At 36.8% G+C, this 23184-nt stretch overlaps 1 protein-coding gene and 1 long non-coding RNA gene across 6 annotated transcripts in view; one reads left to right on the top strand and one right to left on the bottom strand.

Moving 5' to 3' along the window:
* The window catches only part of LOC112640497 (uncharacterized), a 374890-nt gene that overhangs the window by 55605 nt on the left and 296101 nt on the right, over window positions 1-23184 (top strand). Inside the window, exon 8 of the long non-coding RNA XR_007407911.1 lies at window positions 10615-10726. This is a non-coding gene — a long non-coding RNA (uncharacterized LOC112640497). The remainder of the gene's footprint in view (window positions 1-10614; window positions 10727-23184) is intronic.
* COL8A1 (collagen type VIII alpha 1 chain) overlaps window positions 1-23184 on the bottom strand; it is a 531560-nt gene that overhangs the window by 476820 nt on the left and 31556 nt on the right. The gene's annotated exons all lie outside the window — the stretch shown is intronic.

Here is a 23184-nt window from a genome sequence, read left to right as displayed (position 1 = left end):
ACTTCTTGAAATCTGATTCATCTTAAATGGCTTTCTTTTCCTCTGTGGAGTCTTCCTTGACAACAAAATCTCATTCGACTCTTAAGCCATAGGTTTGAAGCTCTTATTGCCCTTATCACTCATTAAGTACTTAATGATGTACAGCTGCGGGTGATCTGTTTTATTCATTATTGGTACACTCATTCAACTAATGTTCTGTTCCCAGGGCCTGGGAGCAAAGACCGTGTCCCTCTCCATATGAAGTTTACATTCTTGTGGGAGGGACACATCATAAACAAATAAAAATACAATAAATAAATATACAAAGCAACTTCAGATAACGACAATAAAACAGTGGTGTGACAGAGACTGGGGGGTACAACTGAATTTTTTTAATGGAGTGCTTTAGCTTGTAGCTGTTTTCTCTCCCCAACTAGATTGTAAGTTCCTCAAGGGTAGGCCAGTTTTTTGTTGTTGTTGTTTTGCTTTTGTTTTTTTTAGATTCACTTATTTATTTGAGAGAGAGAGAAAGAGAGAGAGAGAGGTGAGGAGGGGTTGAGGGAGAAGGAAAGAGAGAATCTTAAGCAGACTCTCCATTGAGTGTGGATCCTGATGGGGCTCGCTCTCAAAACCCTGAGATCAAGGCCCTGAGATCATGACAAGCAGAAACCAAGAGTCAGATGCTCAACCACCTGAGCCACCCAGTTGCCTCTAGGGGTAGGCCAGATTTGTGTTACTTTGGCATCCTTCATAACAGAGTGTAGCCTACTGATGAGAGTAAGACTTATCAAATTTCTTTTTTGAGTAAATGGTGAATGCTTTACTCTAGATCCTTTTCTATCACTAACTCTGGTATTTCCTTTTTACTAATATTTGCATTTTTTGCTGGCCAGGTAGGAGTAGTGCTATCAGTATGGAGGAAAAATACAGTTTGGTATGTTAGGAAGTGAAGAAGAAATGCACATATGTGTATTCACAAATCTTCCCAAAGAAATTGGCCTTCCAGATGTAAGCAGTGCATGATTCTTGAGTATCTCAAGGCTCCTTTGTCTGTTGTCAGTGAGAATTTATAACCCTTATTGTTAGAATTGTATATTTTTCAAGCTAGAGTCACTCCTAGGTGGTGAAAGATTCTCAAACCACTTCTCTTGTGCCAAAGTATTTTTAGTTAACTCCCTAAAACATGCTTTTTATCTCAGCTTTCCTGATCTTTTTAGGTAATGCCAACATTTTAAACAATTTGGTTGTTTTCCTTTTAACTTTCTAATCTGACTAATTTAATTCTGAGTCATAAACCTAAAAAGTTTATTAACAGATCTAATCATCCCAAAAATTTGTTTAGAGCAACTACTCCTTTTATTTCTCATGGAGTTGACAGGAAATATTTCAAACCTCAAATAGGCCTGCAAATTTTTGCATGTGATTTTACATTTTTGTATATTTCGGGTAGGGATTATAACAAACTGATTAAATTACTACATAGGAAATTTTTTAAATTGAAAAATCTCAAGAAAAAAGTGGGTTAGAGAAGAAGATGGTGAAAGTATGAGAAAATAGATCTGAATCAGTTATGCCAAAATCTGTCACAGGAATTCCAAAATAAATAGCCCTGTCTCTACCTTGGTTACCACCTTAAGGTCTGGTAGTCATAATCTGGTATGAGTACAGCTGGTGTTAGTTTCTGGTATCATGGTACACTAATCAGGTCACCCTGGGCCCAAGGACAGACTTCTGGGTGTCTATGCTGAGGGGCCTGGCAGGTCTAGTCTCTGGTGAGCCGCTGGCCACATGCAAACAGGCCCCTAACCATTCCAGACCTTGTGCCCTCTGCCTATCTTCTCAGATGGATTTTTGGATGTTCACTCAGCTCTGCTTTGGTTCCCCCTTTGACCTTGTTTCAAGGTTTCTCCCTGACTGAGCTGCCACTGGCTGCTCTGGGTGAAAGTATCCCAACTCTCAGAACTTTACTCCTCAGTCCAGGCTTCTCATGTAGGTGTCCCAAGCAGATCCTTCCTAACTTGGAGGTGGGACCCAGATAAGCTTTAAATCTTGTTAAGTTTGACTTTTGGGGGAAGAAGTTATCTTAAAATAGCCAGGAATGTGCTATAGAAGTTGAAATTTGTGATACATTGACTCTGCTTTTTTTTTTTTTTTTCCCATCCAGATATTAGGATAAGTAATAGAATTCTAGGCATGTTATCAATAAAACACAATTTTTGCCTTTGTACTGACCTTCTAGCTGATGTTCCTAATTTTTTAAAAAATTCTTTTAACAAATACTGAGTGATTCTCATGTGCAGGCAGGAGGGCAGATACCTGTGGTTCCTGGTCTAATGAGTTTATATTCTATTGGACACACATGGAAAAGGAAACCAAAGAATAAATGAAATCTTTAATAACTGTCATCTTGCTATGATGGGAACAAATACAAGAATGAGAGAGTGGAGGAGGGAGGAAGAGAGAGAGCATCCAACTGGTCTTAATGAGTGTAAATTATTTTTATTTTTAATTTTTTTGATGCAGAATTTGACCACTGGCTGCAAATCGCACTCCTAGAATAAGTAATTAGTGAGGAGAAAAACCTTCAGTTTTCTTTATTGATACAAACAGAAACAAAAAAACCCCCAACAAGAAGCCATTACAACTCAATTATCTTAGGGCTTATGTTGGTTTGTTATTGAGAATGTTTTTTTTTTAATTGCTTAAAAATCATTTATGCTTTTTTTCTAAATTATAACTGTTTTCTCCCCCAATCTTGTAAGATTAACATGCTATGTTGAGACTACCATGACTAATGTGGAATATCTCATTAGTAATTTTTAGTTCTGATTACATGTTGAAATGATAATATCTTATACATATTAGGTTAATAAAATATATTAATAAAACTAATTTTACCTTTTTCACTTTTCAAATGTGACTGTGAGAAAACTTTTAATTACCTATATGACTCATATTTATATTGAGTTGACTACTATAGAATCTTGGTATAAACATTTATTATTTGGATGGATTCTGGTTTAAGATGTATACTCTTAATAATTACTACCTGGGTGTTATTCTGTATGTTAGTAAATTGAACACCAATAAAAAAATAAATTAAAAAAAAAAATAAATAAAAATGGGAAAAATATATAATCTGTTTGGAGAGGAGGTTAATTATATTTCCTATATAATTTTCTTTTATAAAAATCCACAGCCATTTTTACTTCTGCCAGTAGTCAAAAATTTCTCAAAAAGAGGGAATATGCATTTTGATCTAGTCTTTGCTTCCTATCCATATTCTAGACATGTGTTTATTTGGCTACACTTTGTTAGTGACCTAATATTGTCACACTCAATGCTGCCAGTCTATCAAAAAGTTTCATGATTCTGTATAAGAAAATGAGATTAAGAACCAAAATCCTCTGCATTTACAAAGATTCATAGATAGTAAAGAATTGAAGAGTGAGAAAGATATTTTAAATTTATCAAGCATGAAAGAAATACTGAAATTAACTTTTGGTTTGACACATTTGGCTTGGCATTTCTCAGATGATATAATGGTATGAGGGGGAAGGAAATCAAAAGACCATTTTCAAAGGGTAAACATGGCACCACACAATTATTTTTCTCCTTTGTTTTAAATATAATTTCTGGGACTTGTATTCCAAGCAAAACCCAGAATAGTCTGGAGGCGAATTAAAGAAAGTATCTGACAGTATTACTAAGGCCAAATACAGTATGCTCAATTGCTCATTCAAATGGTTTTGTTATTCTTCCTGGCTTTGGTAGCACTAAAACATCCTTTGTGTCTAGGTCACCACGCAATGAGAATAGTGAAAAGAGGAGTGGGAACAAAACAGAAAAGAAAAGATTGCCCCAAAGGTGAAGAGAGACATTAGTCCTAGGAGCACACCCAAATGCCCTTTAAGTAATCCACCCTTCTCCAGAGTTTCTCTTCCTGCGCTTTCAGTTATCCACCATCCAGAAGCAGATGGTTCTCCTTCTGACGTATCATCAGAAGTCAAGAGTAACCTAAGGCCACATCACAATGCCTATGTCATTGACCTCTCTTGGTCTCACCACATCGGCATTATCATGTCATGTCTTCACAAGAAGGGTGATCCAGTACAATAAGATCTTTTGAGAAAGAGACCATGTTCACATAACTTTTATTATAGTATATTATAATTGATATATTTTATTGTTGTTAATCTCTTACTGTGCCCAATTTATGAATTAAACCTTATCATAGGTGTGTACGTATAGGAAGAAACAGTATATACATATGTAGGATTTGGTCCTATCTCTGGAATCTTGGATAAGGGGGGACTACAGTATACTTAGTGCTGAATTAGTGAAATTTGTTTAAGCATAACCATAATATCCTCTTAACCTACATATCCATCCATTTCGTTGTGGTTATTTGAGATCCATTTGGTTTTCAAGCCACGGAAGGTTTCAGTCGCTTCAGACAAGGCTGCTGGTTGCTAAGAGTCATTGACTAAAACTGGACTTGTGAGCATCCTGGATCGTGGACTCATGTGGTTTCTGCAGTTATTCATAATTGAATTATACGTCGTCATTGTGAGGTCTGTATGTGTGTGTGCGCGCACACGGGAGGGGTGAGCGGGTGTTGAGAGAGGGAGGAAAGGGAAAAGTAAGTGTCTGGCCTGAGTATAGAGACCTTCCTACTGCCTGGAAGAGGAATGAGACACCCTGTAACTTGATTCTTCTGTAAGTACCTCCAGGAAAAACATAATTTCATTAAAAAGCAGTCATTTTTAACTTGAAAAAAGTGTTGTTGTTGTTTTTTTTTTTTTCCGAGAGAAGAAAAGCATTCCTATTCATTTGTTGTAACATTAACACTTGGCAATTTAATCCCACCATTTTGGTAGCATTTTTGTGAAGCAGTACAATCAACTATGCTGGAAAAGCTAATAAGGAAATCTGCATTCTGCCCCTAATTGGCTGTGTGGTTTCAGGAAATCTGCTTTACCCCTCTGGGCCTCAGTTTCCTTGTCTGTCAAAGGAGAGGGTGTGGAGCTTTTTAAAAAATTAATCCTTACAGCTAATTCTTCCCTTTGGTTCCCTGTCCATGAGGGTAGTTGGGTGGCAGAGAGTGTTTGTAGAGAGGGGTGGTTTGAGGTGCTAGGAACAGAGTTTGAGGTGTATTAGTTCATCTGGAGATCTTGTCAAAATGCAGATTCTGACTCGGTAGATCTAAGGTGACGCCTGAGTTTCTACATTTCTAACAAGATCCCAGGTAATGCCGATGCTGCTGGACCACACATCACACTTTGAGGAACAAGGTGCTAGAGAATTCTCTGCCACCTACTTCTCATTCAACAGGTGAAAGTGGGTCCTATGCAGGCAGAGCAATTTTCCCAAACTCATAAAATAATTAAGTGCTGCCACTAGCATCACTAGCAGTTTGATGACGATGTCATTTTCTCCATCTCTGATATCCTTCCTAGTACTAACACTCTGGGTGATAGTAATTTGTGGCTTCTATATTTCTTGGGAGCCACTCTGGGCTCATTGTTTTGGCCACACTATCTCATTCAGTTTGTTTCATGTCAAACCGTATGTAGTAGTGGCTAGAAAAATTAAATTTGACAAATTAACTAATTTCCAATTCATGGCCTTAATCTCTATTCAGAATGACCCCTGCGTGTTTACATACTGTACATGGAGAGAATGTAAGAGCCCGCTAAGGAAAGTTCTGTGTGCCGATGCCATGAATTTTAACAGCTGTCCATTAATGCTCTTCAGGTGTAATCAGCTCCAGCAAAGGTTTGTTTTGTTTTGTTTTAGATTTATTTATTTATTTGAGACAGAGAGAGGGAAGAGGAGAGAGAACCCCAAGCCAACTCCAGGGTGAGTGGGGAGCCCAGGTTGGGGCTTGATCCCAGCACCCTGAGATCATGACTAGAACTCAAACCAAGAGTCAGACACTCAACCAATTGTGCCATCCAAGTCCAGCAAAGGTTTTCAGATGATCAGGGCCCATATTTTGTGGAGCTCTATGAGTTAAGATAAAAAGAAGTTAATTACTTCTCAAAGCAAAAAAGTAGCCAACATAAACCATACTAGAAGCAGCAAAAGAATTTCCATGTTGTCCTTTATGTTCATTTATCATTCATATCCAGTAATGGTTTTTTGAGTCCTTGAGGGTGAAAGGCTGTAATTAACAAAATTAACCCAGGAAAGAGTCTGTGCTTCTATGTGCTTTAGAAAAATAAGATAGCATGCATTTAAAAATATCCATTACCCTAAAGTTTGTTCTCCTTCATCTCTGGAAAATAAAATTTTCTCTAATCTGGATAGATCAGCATTTCACAAAATACATTCCTTAGAACGCTAGCCCCAAGCAATACTAACTCCTAGAAAAAAGAAGGGATTTTGTCACTAAGTAAATTTAGGACTGTCTGTTTAATACATGCTTCTCTTAAGTTTCACAAAGCACATTAGAATATGAAAATGTCTAAGAAGCCTTACAATAAAAAATTTTTCATTCTAGTAGAATTTCCCCAAATTATTTTACTTTAGATCTTCTCCAAACTCCCCCCCCCCAATTTTTTTTAATGCAATATCTATTAAGATTTTGTAGAACTAATGTTTTATGGATTGCACTTAGGAAAACACTGGTCAGGTTTATCTTTCCCAATTTTTTTACTTTGCTTTTTCTGCAGTTAGCTGGCTAATATCTTACATTAAATATATCAGTAGAAACTACTTGGTGCTACTGTTTTCTCAGCTCACATATTTTAACTATTATATATTTTTTTAAAAATTAAAAGGAAGATTTTTAGGAAACTGTATAAATAGTAGCCTGAGGTTTTATCTCTGGTTGTGAGAACTTGCAGCATCTCTGTGAGTAGTTTGGTTTGTTGTACTTTGATGGTCCCTCATTTGTGAGGAACTTGAACAGATGGGAAAATATCTTTAGAATTAGAAATAAATGTTAGCTTTTGCTGTGGTTGGTTGTCTCCAGGGCAATGGTTTGATTTTTTTTTTCTAACTGAAGAATAACCGACATACAACATCGTATTAGTTTCAGGGATACAGCATAGTGATTTGATATTTCTATATACACATTATGAAATGATTATCATAGTTAGTCTGGTTACCATCCATTTACCATACAAAATGTTATAACCTTATTGACTATATTCCCTATGCTGTTCATTATATCCCATGTCTTATTTATTTTATAACTGGAAGATTATACCTCTTAATCCTCTTCCACTACTGGATTGCTCATTAGGGCAATATGTCTTGAAGTGTCATAGGAGTGCTAAACAGTGAGATTCTTTTAAATGGTGATTGGGCAAATATGAAATATTTTAGAGTTATGGACTTAATGCATTTTAAAAAGATTATAATAGCATTCTGAAACGTGATTTCAGGTAAAAATTGCTGAATTTGTGTTTATGTTTGAGAAACATGCATAGATTTGAAGACAAATACCAAGTAAATAATGGCAAAAAGAAATTGTGAAAGGGGTGTACAAATGGTTAAAGCTTGGGAATCAATGCCTGGGAGATCAGCCAAGAAGCAAATTCTGAGGCCTGGCCTGTATCCTTCTAGAAAAACCAGCACCTCTGTGTTTGAGAAGCACTATAGTATAATGAAAAGGTTGCTGGATGTAGGTTGAGGAGATTATGGTTCATGGAAAGAAGCGTAATAAGACACGGTTCCTGCCACTGATAGGCTCACAGCTTTTCTAAGACAGGGTATACTAAACGCCACTCTCAGCGGGATAGCCAAAGAATCAAAAGCCTCATATATAACCCACACTGAACACGTTACAGAGATGAGTTAGTGCCAATGAATAAGAATTAACTCTGAAGTTTTTGTCTTTCAGACAAAGTGGTGAATATAGTCTACCATGCCGAGATAAATAATCCATATTTGGCCCCTTAAGAGTAGCCATCAATTAATACCACCAGATCCTTTGGGGCGCCTGGGTGGCTCAGTCAGTTAAGTGTAGGACTCTTGATTTTGGCCCACGTCCTGATCTCAGGGTCCCAAGATTGAGCCTGCATCAGGCCCCCCACTCAGCGGAGAGTGTGCTTCTTTCCCCTCCTTCTTCCTCTCCCTCCCTCTACCTCCTGCTCATGCTCTCTCTCTCTAAAATGAATGAATAAACCTAAAAAATATATACCACCAAATCTTCTGCATTCTGTGAGTTGCTGCCTTTAAAGAGGCTATTACAATAATTTGCTGCTTTCTGTTAGATGAATACTTATCTACTGAGGGTGATTTTTTCCCACCCAGGGTACAGTTGGTGATACATGGACACATTTTTAGTTGTCACAACCACAGGGGCAGTGCTACTGGCATCTAGTGGGTAAATGCCATGAGGGTTTCTAAAATTCCCAGAATGTACAGGACAGCTCCCTACAACAAAGAAATAGCTGGCCCTAAATGTCAGTAGTGCTAGGGGTAAGAAAACTTATGCTAGACTGAGACGGCAGGAAGAATTGGACATAATGATTGCAGAGCTCACTCACAGGCTCATTGGACATATTTGACCAAGTTTTTAATGCTCCCAATGCATTATTTTCCTTCAGGGAAAAAGTAATGATAACACAATAAACTATCTATGGTATGCTGGATACTGGACCCTCAAAATGTCCAAGACTTAATCCCTGGGGCCTATGAATATATTATTTCACATAGCAAAAAACGATTCTGCAGATGTGATTAAGTTAAGTATCTTGTGATGGAAAGATTATCTTGGATTGTCTGGATGGGCCCAGTCTAATTACAAGGCTCCTTAGAAACGGGAAGCAGGAAGATCAGATTTCAGATTTTTTAGTGTATTAGAACACAAAATGCAGTTAAACCTATAGTTATTTGGACACTTTTTTCTCTGATGGTATGGGTAGCAGTTAGGGATTTTGCATAAACATTGATGATCATACTGATGAAGATGTGCTGGTGAGTGTAACGCCTAGTTGATAGACTCAAGCTACTTCAAGCTTTCCTTCATAGGCAGTTTATGGGTAACAGAATTCATCAGGTGTTCTGGAAAATGCAGAACACAAGAACTATTGTGGCTGTGGCTGTGGCTGTGCAATTATTCATGAAATCTCCAAAATTACAAATATTTGTTCTGCTCTCACTTAAATTATTTCATTAGTTTTTACAACAACCATATTAAGTTACTCATTAAAACTATTTATGTTTCTTACCGAAGCCTCGCTGCAGTACTGCTTTTCAATTTGAATCCCGAATAAAGATGGTATCAGGTTTTTTTCTGGTTCATATCAAGTATGTTTGTAAACAATTTGATGGCATCCAGAGTGCAGAGTGGAGTCTCATAACTCTGACACACAGTATATGTACTCAGTGGTGTGCCTGCACGCACAGCTGCAGCCTCCTGCCCAGGCACAGAGCCCCACACCCGGCCTCGGCACACGGAGTGCAATTCCCTCATCTTCCCTCTCCATTTGTGAAATCTAAGAGTTTTAGAATCATCTAGTCTACAATACACACAAACGAATAAGCATAACTAACATTTGCATAGTGTTTAGTAGACCACAAAGTGCTTTTCACATCCATTGTTTTACAATCCTTAGTGTACATTGTTATTATCAATATTTTACAGATTAGGAATTGGGAATTTCAGTGAATTGTCTAATGTCAAAAAGGCGATGGAGACAGGCAGGCCTTGACTTGGCAATCAATGATCCGCCTGCTGCTCGGTGCCTCCATTGCATTTGGACTTTCTGAAAGGGACAGTTCTATAGCTCAGCCAAAGTCATCGTGGTGGTCACACTGAGCACTTCTAGCAAGAGAGCCCCACTATGTGGACCAGACTGCTGGCCTGTAATGTTCTCCTGCCTTTAGACTTTTGGAGATCTCCTCTTGAGATCTTACTCAAGATCTTTGATTTGTTCTTAATCTTTCTTTGTTCTTACCTTGTGGACCCTTTAATGGACTTACATCTCTGAAACCTATTACATAAGCCAACATGAAGTGAAATAAATGATCAGCTACTTAATTGTTCTCTTTCTTCATTTTCATATACTGTAAAAAGGTTTATACTAAATACTAAAGATATAGCACTAGTATTATATGGTATTATGGTAATTCTATTAAATCTCAGTGCAGGTCTTTGGTAAAAAATACAACCCTTCATTCTACTATCGTTGTAAAGATGCAACATGTTCTTTAAATTTACTTTGTCCTTTCTGGGAAATTGTAGGATCAATTTAGGGCTACAAGTTTAGTTCTAATGAAGTGAGATTGTGAAAATTTTAAAAGTAGCTACCTTTGGGGGATTTCTGCTCCAGCATTTGATGAAGAAGAAGGATATTAAGATTTATGAGAGGCAAAACTGTTTTATGTAATATTGAAAACAAAAAAGACAAAAACAAAAACACAAGTATTATTCAAAAGGTTGCCAAGTCCCTCAGCTGAGAACCTTATAATGTGTAAGGTAGACTCTTACAGCCATATTTTTTTAATCACAGAAAACTGCCATGATAGATGAACTAGCACTCTTACTAAGAACCTATTCAGTTTATTACCATATTACAGACTTAAGCAAAATCAACATGATTTGGCCATCAGCTTTTAGTAACCAGAGGTAAATTCTGCATGTTTAGAATTGAAAGCAAAATCTTTTATTCTCAGCAGAAGGTCATCAGCAGAATTATAAATGGAAAACAGAGACAAGAGAATTTTTAAGAAGACTCTAAAGTTCTACAGCATAGAGAAAAGGAGAGAAGAAATGCATATTGGGCATAAGGTATGGCATAGACTGTGTAGGGAAATGTTAGTCTTATTTCTTTTCTTCACATTGACATTTTTATTTGGCAAATTTTTAAGTTCATTAGGAAACTAAGAAAGAAAGATTAGTGATGATGGAAATAATAATATACTAATATTATTTCATGGCTATGTCTATAAAATAAAAGGCTGAAATGTGTGGCATTTGGAAGATATTCATACTTTGGGCACAGCAGGGATATGCATATTCTTATTCTTTCCTCTCAGCACTTTTGATAATAGCAAGACAGTGTGAAACAGTATCCCTGCCCATCAGCGTTGATGCCATACTTTGCATTATTTGCATTTGTCTTCTTACTGCCTGAGCTTTCACTTTAGTTGATTGACACTTTTTTCTCAGAGTCTTTATTACATTAAGAATAAATATATTTTTTCCTCAGAGTGAGGCATCAAATTAGTACATTAACATTTTTTAGAAGATGGTAAAGTTTGCAAATACCCGGAAATATTTTCTTTATGAATAGCATAATTCAGCTGGAGGTGTCACTGGAGAAAGTGGGGAGAAAAGTATTGCGTTTTCTTCTCCCCTTCCAGTTGTAGTTATACCAACAAATAGGATGACGATCTAGTCCAAAAATATTTCCATTTCTTTTAAGAGGGAGACCTTGAGGTCACTTGAATTCTTGTATTGCCTCCCCTTCCCACAGCCTTTTAAAATTTTGGCAACTTTTTGCAATTAGGTAATGGAAGCACAATTCCCGTTCAGAAAATTATTCTGCAAGGTGCCAAACTCAGACATTATAAAGCAAACACACAACTCTACCATAAGAAATGATTCTATCATAAAATAATACTGACAACTTGGAAATAGCGTGGGAACCGAGTTATTGAGGCTTGACAATTCTCCATTTCAGTAGGAAAAAGATGTACAACTGGTTTGAACCAAATGACAAACTTATTAAAGAATAGTGACGACTCATAAAATAAGATTTTGTGTCCAGTGGTCTGTCTTCTCACAGCATTTAGGCTCAAATGCTTGTAAATAATCCAACAATCTGCCAAGCCTCCTAATTTAGGAAGGGAAGCAGAGAGATACATTAGATCTGAATCCCGAATCTAACTTTGTAGCTAGATGGCATGGGGCAGTTTATATAACCTCTCTGAAGCTCCATTTCTCCAGATACAATGGGAATAATTACCTTGCCTTCTAGGATTGTTTTTAGGATTCTAGAGAGTATATGTAAAATGTCTAGTACAGTGCCAGGTACCCAAAAAGCACTTGATACCCAGTGGTTGAACTTGAAAAAAGAGTCCTTCTTCTACGTTCATACTCTGAGTGTGATCCCTATTGACATGGCTGGCTTGCATCATCTGCTGCTGAATGGCCTCTGTGAATGCAGGATGACTAGAGGATTTCAGATCTGATGTCACTGATGACACCCTCCTGGGTGCCTGGCATTGTACTAGACATTTTACATATACTCTCTAGAATCCTAAAAACAATCCTAGAAGGCAGGACTCCAAACTGTTTGACTGTTCTGAAGAGTTTACTTCATCAATCCAGTTAAAAAAAAATTAGTTCATTTCAGATCTTGGCTCCCAAATCTGGTTTCAGGTTTGATTTTGCAGCCTGTTTTGATCTCCTAGAGACAAAGTCACAGTCTCTCCTAGCCCACATTCATAGCACTTACACTTGGCTGAGGGATTTCACTGATGTAAAAACAATCTTTGTGACACGACAATATTGGGTTAAGTATTTGGGTTCTTTCGATGTGAGCTTGTTTAAGGCCCAGTCTGAGTAACTGGAAAGAATCATTTGATTGGAAGGATTCCTGAAGGTTCATTTGGAATTACTGAGTCACTGAAGCTCAGGCTGGAAGAAATCATGTGGTCCTATCACCTGCTTCCCAGCAGGACCACCCACTCCTTTCACAAACTTGAATTTATCCTGTTCCCCCAAACACCGCTGAGAAGGGAGTTCTGGAGGTTTCAAACACTCATGAAAGACACTTTTTGCTTAGTTACAGCTCTTCCTACATCAAAATAAAGCAAAACCTCCGAATGGCCTACTAGTCTTACTACGTGAAGTAAGTTTCAATTTATATTTTCTCTCCTGTGATTTTATTCTCATTTTTTCCAACCAGGAACCTTTATCTGCCATCCATCCATCCATCTATCTATCCATCCATACATCTCCCAACTACCTACCTACCTGTTCATTCAATCAATAAATATTGTATGAGTGTCATGTCCAGGCCTTTGTATGACTTTTGGTAAATACAGAAAGGAGCAAAGGATAGACTTTTTCTTTTAGAATCTAGAGTCTCATGGAGGAATAGATATGTAAGAATAATTTAAATATGATAAGCACTGTAATAGAGGTATGAAAACACTCTCTGCAATACAGAGGAGAAAGGAAATAATGTTGCTGGTGATTTTTTGCTCTGGGCTTTTTCTGGAAAAAAGCACCTTTTGCTCAGAAGATAACAATTCTCTACTCCTTATTCTGTATTTAGAAACATATTTCCCAACACTTAGTGTCAGGAAGTTCTTCCTTCTGTGACATAAATCCCTGGGACAGGAGAGAAAGTGGCAAGGGAATTCACAGATGTAATGGGAAACACAGCAATGTTGTGGGGGTAATTATTATTTTTCCCCTTTTCCAGATTTTATTCACCACTGAATTTCTGTAAGTAGGTACTCAGTGAATAGCGTTGAATAGATGAAAGAGAAAACCAAACATCAGAGAGGTTAAGTGACATGCCTGAGGTCATAGAGCTGGTAAATTCTCAGGTTCTGTGGTCTTTACACAACTTCAAGCAGCTCAAGCCTTTCCCAGTGATTTCAGAATTGGTGGAGATGGAGAACATCAGGTTCTATTTCTTTGTATAAGAGGTGTTCCTACATTTGGTCAGAACCAGTAGCTTCCTTTTGTTATTTCCAATCAAGCTGCAGCTGACTAGATGAGAGATGATCCATTGCAGAGGCAGTAGAGCCTAATTCTGAACAGAGCAGGCTCTGGGTTCAAAATCCCAGTGCCTCTGCTAGCTAGCTATCAAAAACACTAGTTTTCTTATCAAAAAAGTGAGAATACTGGTAACACTTCTCTCCTGGACTGTCGTGCTGATAAAAGTAGATAGCAAATGCAGTGTGCTTAGTGCAGAAGCTGAATGTAGAAGCCCCTGAGCACACAGGGACTAATACTCAGTTATGGGTGTCCTTAGTCTCATGGCATCCTTGAGGGTGGTGAAAGATCTCCCTTAGTGACTTGTTTCAGAGACCTAACCAGGAAATTCTTTGGGTCTAACTCGAAGCGCCGCCTTCTGCTATAATTGAAAGCAGTTTCCTCAGGTTCTAATCTCTGAGGAAATATAGAGCAGCTGGTCCTCCATATTCTTGATGACTTTTACTAAGCCAGCCACACTTCAGAGTTTTTGTTTCTGGACTAAATACACTCCCAAGTCAGAAACTCTTGCTACATAAACCCTTTCCCCCCCTCCCTCTAATCTTTCAGTCTCCATCGGACCCTTAAGGAAAAGGCCATTGGTGTGAAAATTTTGCAGATGGAAAAAACAGAGATTTTTCTTAGAAAATAGAGTCTACAATTGCTGACCTAGTGTTAGTGGAAAATCTCAGCCAGGGATAGGTGAAGTAACAGTTGCTAATGAAGTAATTCAGGGATGGAAATTTCTCTGGATATTAAAAATACAGCCAATCCATATTTATGTATCTTTTGGCCACAGTAATTCATCTTGTAAATGTGTTGGACTATTTTTCTCACTATCCCGAATAGAGATTCTGACTTGGTCATTACTGTGCCAGAAACAGATTGAACCTTTTCTGCAAATAGAAACTGATTTGGAAAATGGACAAAACAATCCTAGAAAGACCTATGGAGATAATCTATCTCATCTTTTTCATTTGACAGACAGTCAAGCAAAACTTAGAGAGGTTAATTGACTTACTCAAGGTCACACACCAAGTTAGTGAGACTAAAGTATTCTGACTCCCGTTAAAGGCTCTTTATTTAATAGCAAGAAGTGTCCTTTATGTTGTTGATTTGAATAAGCTAATAAGCTACTATTGATATGTGAAATGAAATTGCCTAAGAATAAAATGAAATTACGTTATAAAAAGACATAGGGAGACTTTCCATAACATATTGAACGGATAATAAAATATTCCCACTTTCTGGGCAATAGAAAGAGCAGATAGTAATAAACTCTTACAAAGAGAACATAGGTAGGAAGGTAGCTCCTTCCTTCTCCTTTTCTTTGCTATCCTACAAATGTCACCTCCCACGTGCCCAGCTTCCATCTGGATTGAACATGGGAAAGGGCAGTCAGTAGTAATATTATTTCATATTCTTAAGCTGATTTCCCTTGGCTTTTACAATTACCTAATGACTGTTTTCAAGCACGTCTTGGACTTAGAAGATTGCAACCTTGGCTCAGAAAGGAGCAGTCTTATTCCTCAGGCTATTTTCTTAAGCTCTGCAAGCTTTAGTGAAATAATGCATTATTATGTCACATATGGTGCTCGTCTCAGAACACTGCTCTACGCTGCTGAGTTCTATATCTGTAAGACATATCCATATGTTAGTAGAGTGAGTATGTATGTTAACATTTATATGGAGAATGATCTGTACTTTTCATCCCTCAATATTTGGGGCATTTTCATTTGTAGTGGGAAAAAAAAATCCAAACATATCTTTAAGAATAGGAGATCAAACATGAATTCTAGGGAGTTGGTTTTTGGATAAATTATTTTGTATTTCCTAATGTGAAAAGTACTTTCCAATAAATTTTTGTTGGCATACTCTTCTCTTTCCCAACGACCTTTCATCAACATTACAATTACTAGTAGCTGTTTTGATGGAGAATTTGAACAATTCTGCACAGATTTTTTTTTAATCACACATAAAGGAGGAGTGAAGTTTCGAATGGTGATATAGTTACAGAAAGAAACCTCAATAACAACAGAAAAATGAAGATCTAGGTTACTATTTGGGAGAACTTCTGAATGCCCAATTATTTACTTTCCCAGGGTCAGTCTTATCTTCTAGAAGAGCATAGTGCTAGCAACATGGCCTCTAGTGCAAAGGTGTAAAGTGCTTCACCTTCCATTTCACTATTGTCTTCCCCTTCCATGGAATGAATATCCTGGGAATAAAAGGCGGGGCACAAGGAATATAGTCAATGATAGTGTAATAGTATTGCATGGTGATAGGTGGTAGTTACACTTGTGGTGAGTACAGCATAACACATGGAGAGGTTGAACCACCATGTTGTACATCTAACACTAATGCATTATTGTGTGTCAACTATACTCAAATAACAACCATAACAATAATGACAACAGCAGCAGCAGCAGCAGCAAGGAGCTACTTTTCAGAAAAAAAAAGAAAAGCCTCCTTTAGGCCAACAAGGAAAATTTCATCCCAGCCACTTACATTACATGGTGTATTGAATCCAAGTCAGCAAGGCCAAACAATGATTGAGAAACAAACCAGCAGTTGTTTGAGAATTATCACTGGCCAGTGACTCAGTCCCCAACCTTTCAGACAAGTTGTTTTGGGAATTGTGTGGCCTCAAGCAGTGGAAGGCAGACTTGTTCACCCACATGTTAAGGGGCCAGAAAGCAAAGAAGATGGTAATTTGTTCCTCTGTATAAATGTGTTCCACCCACTCTTAGCCACAAGTGGGAGTGAAGGATGGGACTTCTGGCCTAAAGGGTGGAGTCACACTTGTCCCCCTCATTTCCTTCTAGGGATGTTGGGGAGACCAGTGAGATCATGTCTATGAAGTGGATTGACTGGAATGTGCTCCTGTGGTCCAATGTAAATTATGCCAGCAAGAGTTGTTTTTTTTTTTTTTTTTTTAATTTCGTTTTTCTCTTTTCACAACGCACAAACCATTGGCAACCTGTGCAGATTGTCCTACGTCCTTAAGTTCAAATCTATCTGCCAACACACTCTGGGTAATTAATTTATGCTCTGTGTGTCAATAGCCAAATCCTAGATCTTTTGTCTTTCAGGCCCTTCCCATAGACAGTTGGAGCTGTTCTGAGTGCGGATCTATATGGAAAAGTACAGAAGGCCCCAGTGTCCAGTGTATTCATCAGAAAGTCATATACTATTTGAATACTCTAGAACTTGCTCAAGATGGTATTCAGAAGTTCTCTATTAGCTCAGAATTGCTTCTTTAGACACCTTGTATATTTTCATGAGACATACTATAAGATGTTCTGTATGAAGAAGCTATCTGATTAAATGGAAAATTATACTTCTAAGAGAGCCAGAGTGACCTGTGCCTGTCATGGATTAATTCAGTCTCTTTTGGGACTCTCCCTGTAAGACATGAAGCCAGCTTAAAACCAGTGGCTTCCATGAAAAGTTTCCTGAAGTCTATTTCTATTTTCTGCAATCATTAGGGAGTCACTGGTGAATTTTCAAATAATCGTGATACCTTGCTTTTAAGAAACGTAGCAGATAACAAAAGAGAGGAGGAGGAGAAAATATTTGGCCATTGGTTTTAGAAAATAATTATTAAAAATTAGTTATGTTTACAAGAACTTTAGATCTGTTTTGAGGCACTGGTCCCATCATTTCTCGATGCTTATTCTTTAAATTCCTTTGCACGTACCTGCTAAATTGATGTTTTCAATGCTATTGTGAACAGCATCTTTTAAAAAGTTTCATTTTTTATTTGATTAATGTTTGTATATAGAAGCTAATCGCTTTTTGAATATTGGACCCTTGCACCCAATGAGCTTGATAAATGCACTTCTTCATTGCAATAATGAATAATGAAAATTTTTTACTTTTCAATTATTTATTGAAGAGTATTTATTTATTTATTTATTTATTTTTTACTTTTCAATGATTGTACCTTTTATTCCTGTTCCTTGTCTTGTTGTACTGACTAGGACCTCCAGTGTAATTTAAACAAAAATAGTGATAATGGACATTGTTGTTTTGTCCCCAAAGTCATAAATATGGATATTTGCTATAGAACTTTTGCTAAGTATGCTATCTGATTAAGAAAATGGGTGTTGAATTTTATCAACTGCTTTTTCTGAATTTGTTGTTTATTATGTAATTTTCTTCTTTTTAATGTTAATGTCATAAATCACATTGATTGGTTTTTGAATCATAATCCACCTGGTATTCCTGGAACAGAGGCCACAGGGTCAAGCTAATATTGCTTATGATTTTTGCATCTATGTGTCTGCTATTTTTCTTTCTCATAACAACCTTGTCAGGTTTTGGCATCAAGATTATGCTGGGCTCATAAATAACACAGATGTGTCTCTTATCCTTTTTTTCTATCCCTGGAAGTGTTTGTGTTAGATTGGAGTTATTTATCCTTTAAGTTCTGTGATAATTTACAGGTGAACTATCTTGATGTGGAATTTTTTTTGTGGAAAGGTTTATAAAAATAAGTTTGATTTCCTTAATGATATTGAACCATTCAGATTTCCTATTTTTAATTTGTCAGTTTGGCAATACCTTCATATACGTTGTCTTATTTACTGGCACAAAGTGTTTTATAATATCTTCTAATGATCTTTTTAATGTCAGCTGATAGTTTATAATGCTATTATTCTTACAACCAGTAATAATGCCAAAAAATGATTCTTTATTCTTTGAAGCTTGCCAAGCTGTTTCATATTGATTATCACATTTATTTTTGTCGTTAGATGAGATAAATAATACTGATGTGAATCACACATTCTTTTTATCTCTGTGATTTCAAATATTTCCATTAATGGAAGTATTTCTTTAGCCACAGGGGGAGTTAAACTACTAGTTATGTTTGTGTTTGGAGGCTGTGGCTTGGGTGAACTGATTACACCTCCAATATCTCATTAATGCTTAAGATATTACCTTTTCAGCTGCCTTTTGTTTCTGAGATTATTCAAGGATGGGTTGGTGAATGTATGAACTCCTTGAGTGAATAATGTGACACTCAGTGGGGACAACAGTGGAAGTTATCAACTAAAATACCTCTGATGTCAGACACTTCAACATCAAACAGCATAACTTAGTAACTCTGTCATAAAATTCAGCATCTTTAGCTTCATTAGTAACCAGCTGGATGGCTTGGGAAAGTAACCTAACCACCTTATGGTGCTTTCTCCCCAGTGTCTGAAGAAGAGTTAATACAACTTTCCCTTTGTGCATCTCTGGTGCTCATGGCAAATAATGAAATATCATATGTAGTATATTATGTTACTGGGATCAGCCAGAAAGAAGGTCCCAACCTATGAAATTGTTAAAGGCACTCCTGATCTTTACAGTTTTGTTTCGTTTTTTTTTTTTTTTTCCATCTCTGGGCCAAAAACAAAGCAGGAAAGATAGCCATGGAAGGAGATTTTGGAGGGAGCTTTAGGATGTCAGCTTATCATAGTTCTAATTCTCTCTGTCATGTCCTCAAGGCATTTAGGCCAGTGAAGTATCAGGTGGAGCTGTCTGACTAACTTATAGAGGAAAGCACAAACTCCCCCAGACTACAGAGCAAGTGATAACTCAGAAAGAATAACCAAATTAAAGGACATTCCTCTAACTAGGCTGCCTTAGGAAGACTGCATTTTGAGCCTGAAGGGACTTGCAGAGGCTGCTGAATCTTGTGCCTGAATATTCCCCCAAAGAAAACTGAACACCCAAAGATTATGTGATACCTACAGTGGAGAAACTAATGTCATTGTCACATCATGCTTTAAAGGAAAATCAGATTACAAAACTCTAAGCATGAAAACAGATAAACTAGGGTACGAGTACTTTACAAGGGAATTTTATTATTCAGTAAATAGTCTTCTGCAGTATTCATTAAGCAGAAAATTCTTAATGCATTTAAGAAGTGATTTAACTTACATTTTATTTTCATGCAGTTGTAGCAAGACATTTGTTGAAGAAAGCAAGGTGTGCTGATATTCTTTCTGTGATTGGCTATTGGGAGCCCAGTGATACCCCTGGGTGTTTGCTAGGGCACACATGACTGGGACAATTTATGGCATTTTCCCAGGTGGCGAGGTATGTGAATGTTGTTGAACAAAATGTGGAGCCTGAGCTGTACAGCCAAGTAGAGAGGGTGGGCCATGAGCTGGTGCTAGAGTGCCTTTCATGTCTGAGGCAGTGGCAGGATATTGCTTTCCTTTTGGTCAGCCACACCTTCAAGACTTTTTTTTTTAAATGGATACAATACATTTTATCACAAAGGTATATTAAAAATGGAACATAAGTTGGGTGGAGTAGCAATACCACAGTTCAAAACCTTCACCTCGGAGTTGACAGGGTGGAGTGAGCAAGGCACTCCTTGCCAAGCATGTTTATCTTGGCCCACAGGACCAGTAGGGGTGGGGGTGAGGGCCCTCTCTGGCTATAAAGCTGAAGGGTTCTTCTGTTGCCTCAGCTCCCTCCATGCCCGAAAGATTTCCTGTAAACAGGCTCAACAAAGGGTTTTGATGGAAAAAAAGGCAGGTTTATTTGGATTCATTACCTTTAAGGAATCCATTCATGAAAAAAGCAAGAGATCATGAAAAGTGATAGCATAGGATTGTTTCTATAAGTCTCAAGATACGGTGCCTTGAGATTTTCCCATTAAACCATGAAATCATTAGGCTAGGTTATGGCTACGAACATCTTAGAGATGCTTGTGCAAAAAGCTTCATGGAAATTTGAAATATAATAATAACAATAACATAAACTAAGGGCTCTTCTAAGTGCTTTATGTGTATTGATTCATTTAGTCCTTATAAAACAACCCTATGTGGTGGGCACTATTATCATCAGCAGCATAATCCCTACTGTTCAGATGTAGAATCTGAGGTACATAGAGATTAAAAACCTTGCCTATGGTAACACAATTCATAGTAAGTGGTGGAGGCTGATTTGAAACATAGGCAATCTGACTCCAGAAGTGGGAAATCTATTTATTTATTTATTTATTTATTTATTTATTTATTTATTTATATTTTATTTTTTCAGAAGTAGAAATCTTATTTATTTATTTATTTATTATTTGTTTTTTCAGAAGGGAATCTTAACATATATGCTCTGCTACTTCTTTAAAAATGGCACATGAAATGAGATTTTTAAGAGAAATACATCCAAATCAATAATTGCCTCAAAACCAGAGGGCAATAAAATAAAATAATAATAAAAACAAGAAAATATATTTTCTCTCAAACTAACGTTTTTCAAAATTTACTTTTACATATTTTCGTTAAGGACTAATAATAAGGAAGTTGATTAATATGGTGATAAATACACGTTAGTCACACCTAAGGCAAAAATTATTTTGATATATAAAGATATTTGAAAGACTTAGACAGTTTCATGGGTGGTAGTTTCATATGGCTTTTGAAAGGAAGAAGGATGTGCCTAATATCTGAGTCTGAAAATTCACTCAGATCTCTTTTTAGTAGAAGATTTAAAGATTTTAACTTTTAAGAAGAGTAAGCAAGCCCTTCTCCCTCATATTTTATCTGCCAGAATAAGTGATATTAAACTATGTGTTGCCCATCTACTAATCACATGTAGTAAGTTAAATAGACTTATGATCTTATATCATTTTTCACAACAAAGTATTTCTTAAATGTTAAAAAAAGTTTATGAAAAACAGAAGAGTCAACAGAAACAAGAGTTTGATATTTCAAAGAAGTAAATCTACTTCTCATTCACAAAGCATGACTTCAATAAAGTATTGAGCAAAATCCTACAAAAATCCCCGAATTTACTTTTTCACCTATAATATTGATTTCTGGAAACGTTGGTTGACTAAGCAGATGTAAGAGAGGTATCTTCTAACTAGAAATACATAATAATGCCAACCACAAAATAAATTTAAAAATATTAGCTATAAAGCTGAGTTCAAATGCCAGAACTGAGTATCTCTAAGTAGCAGGAAATGGAGAGAACTTAAGTCATTGTGATGAGTGGTGGTTGATGCCAGGCAGGTTAAAGGCAGTTGCACGGATACAGACAGCTAATGTCTAAAGCTCTTTGTACAATGGGGAAATATATCTGGAAATAGTTTGTTCACTTCATGAAGGGAGATAGCACACTCTGGTCCAGAGACAGGCCTGGTAGGTAGCATGATGATGTAGCGTGGAAACAGATCATCTACTCTGAGCCATGAGTGGAAGGAACTGTGGAAATTGGAAGTCCAGTCTAGGCTGCATGTGGGCCCTGAATTTGAATGATCCAAGTAGTGCAGAAACACACCTTTAGTGTCTAAGGTAAAGCTGGGGTAGAACTGGTGAAACTTGTAGAGCTCCAGCAGAGGAAAAGCAAAGCTATTCTCCAAAAGGAATCTCCACACTTCATGTTATAATTGGCATGGACTTGAGAGGCAGCTTTCTCTGAGGCCCAGTTCACAGATGGAAATTACAAGTCACAGGCAGGAACTCACTACTTAAGAGTTAGTTGATGCAGCTAATGGAAGAATTCTATTAGATAAACTATTGATAGCATAATTATCTAAAAGAGGCTTAAAATGAGTATAGCAGGAAGGATAAAATCATAAATAAAAATAAATGATAAGCATAGAATTTGCTACCTTTGGGAAGAAGAGAGAGAAGAGACTAGAGAGGCACACAGATTGAATTTGGTTCCAAAGCTTTGCATTGGTAACGGTCCATGTTAAAACTAGATATTTAATATATGGGTGTTCATGGTATTATTATTCTTTAAGCATTCTTACACATATGTTATAGTTATTTTTATGTGTTATTAAAATAAGAGCTCAAGAGATGGGTTAAACAAAGCACTAGGTAAACCAAAGGCATGAAGAAAGCACCCAAAATGGAATCTGAAGACAGATTGAAGAGATGGAAAATAGGAGTTAAGAAAACATGGAAATCAGGGATGAGCAGTTTTAATACACATTTAATGGAAGTACCAAAATCTTCCCTATGAATCGAAGTAATATTTTTTCCATAAAAGAAGTGATGTTGTCTAGGAAATTTAGACAGTGAAATAGTGAATAGTTTTTCAGTAATTTTTTTTTGAAAATGCAGGAGTTATTAAGTAAATTTCCTGCTCTGAGCTACGGAGACTCCTTATGGATTAGTTCGTTTCATATTTGCTTCTCCAGAACCTTCTAGGTTTTACCATTTCTAGATTACTTACTTGTGTCTTTTCTCTATTAAAAGCTCTCAGACTCTAAAGTGGATAACTCCATATATTTAGTTCACATTAATTCATTCACACTAATTAGTTCACACTAAGTAGTTCATATAATTCACACTAATTCAATTAATGTGTTCTATAGAAAATCAACTGAATAACTAAGGTTCCCCAAATCCTGCTTTTTTCATTTGTAGCAAGTTTAGGAGAGATAATCTAGATGATAGAATGCATAGTTCTTTCAAAATTTGGCGGACATAATCAAAATGTCAGTTTGCTACCTTAGAACATCCTCTCATTGAAACAAATTTAAAAATGTTTCTGAACCTTGAAGCATCTGAAGATTT

This window comes from Canis lupus, chromosome 33 (assembly GCF_003254725.2).
Source record: "Canis lupus dingo isolate Sandy chromosome 33, ASM325472v2, whole genome shotgun sequence".
Taxonomy (NCBI): Eukaryota; Metazoa; Chordata; class Mammalia; order Carnivora; family Canidae; genus Canis; species Canis lupus.
This window is presented reverse-complemented; position numbering and strand designations above follow the sequence as displayed.